Source organism: Eutrema salsugineum, unplaced genomic scaffold (genome assembly GCF_000478725.1).
Source record: "Eutrema salsugineum unplaced genomic scaffold, Eutsalg1_0 scaffold_26, whole genome shotgun sequence".
In the NCBI taxonomy this organism is placed as follows: domain Eukaryota; kingdom Viridiplantae; phylum Streptophyta; class Magnoliopsida; order Brassicales; family Brassicaceae; genus Eutrema; species Eutrema salsugineum.
Window position 1 is genome coordinate 111,995 of NW_006256783.1, and position 1,525 is coordinate 113,519.

A 1,525-nucleotide genomic window follows, 5' to 3' on the forward strand; every position below is an offset into this window, starting at 1 on the left:
TACAAAGTGCATTGGCTTCTGAGTGGCCAATAACACCTTGTCCAGCTTGCTTTCAAGTGTTTTAAACTCGTTATCATACCTTTGATCCCTGCTTGAACTCTCACTCCTATTGGCTCTATCAAAGTCTTCTCCATATGTATCATTGCTCATTGTTAAGTTCTCAACCAGCTCTAAAGCAGCATAAATCTCCTTCCCCAGAAAGTTTCCATTGGAGGCAGTATCCAGCTAGTTCCTAATCTTGGGAAGAGCCCCTCTATAAAGTGTGCTGAGAAGAGAAGCTTCACTAAACCCATGGTGTGGGCATTGGTTAGTGTAGCTCTTGAATCTCGCATTTGCTTCACCAAAACTTTCATTGCTATGTTGAGTGAATCTGGAGATTTGGTTTCTTAGCTTTGCTGTTCTGGAAGTTGAGAAGAATTAGACAGAAATGCCCGCTTGCATTGCTCCCAGATCTGAATGGAGCCTCTTGGGAGATTCTTCTCCCATTGGTGTGCTTTGTCACCAAGACTGAAGCGGAATAATCTAAGCTTGAAGCTGTCCTCAGATACTCTATTTATCTTTGTCAAGTCACACACTTTATCAAATTGATCCAAGTGTTCCAAGGGATCTTCCATTGCCAATCCATGAAACTTGGAGTTCTGGACCATATTGAGCAAAGATGCCTTCACTTCAAAATTGTTGTTTTGCACAGGTAGTGCTTGAATTCCTGCTCCATACTGATAAGCATTGGCCCTGTCATTCTCTCCAACATAGACTTGTGGCTGCTCATATCTCCTTGGTTTGTTTTGGAAGGGCTGTTGGTGGTGAGCCTGTTGTCTTTGCTATACATTGGCTTGGTGCCTTTGCTGATGAGCTGGAGCTTGTCCCAGGTGGACATAAGCTTGCTGTTGATGCACCTGTTCCAAATGAACATTACCGTGATGGAACCCTTGACCAGCTCCATTACCAGCTCCATTTCCATCTGCATTACCAGCGGCATTACCAGCTCCATTACCCTGCTGCACCTGAGCCTGTTGCCCCTCTTGAACCTGCGGTTCAATGTCAACCACATCATGTATCTGATCTTCCATATCAGCCTGATCAGTCTGTCTTCCAAGCCTATCTTCTTCTTCTTGGAACCAAAAGATTTATGTTGTCGTTGAGAGGGAAAGGTGGACCACAGCTTCTTGACCTAGACCTGGTATTCATACACCTGAAAGCAAAAACAGAGCTTGAAAGTAATCAGTAAACAAAAAGAAAGCACTTGATCTCAAGAAAGTATCTAAGACTAATGTTAGCACACTTTGGCAACGGCGCCAATTGATAACTAGAGGTTTTTAGGCTCTAAATAGGGGTTATCAATCTCTTACCTGTTACAGCATAAAGGGTTTATCAGTCCAATGTGTGGTAGACACTAGAATATAAGATAGTTTCTTAATTCAAGTAAATGGTGAAGATTGTTTGTGACTAATGCCTAAAACAAGATTGAAACTAAAACAAAGATTAATGATCAAATAAACAAGCAATGACAACTAAACAAGATGAG

General features: G+C 42.0%; 1 non-coding gene across 1 annotated transcript; it reads left to right on the top strand.

Annotated features, from left to right (window-relative positions):
• Positions 1 to 286: 286 nt before the first annotated feature.
• LOC112085970 lies at positions 287 to 393 on the top strand. Its single transcript, XR_002899219.1, has one exon. It is a non-coding gene; the product is annotated as a small nucleolar RNA R71 (small nucleolar RNA).
• The last annotated feature ends 1,132 nt before the right edge of the window (positions 394 to 1,525 follow it).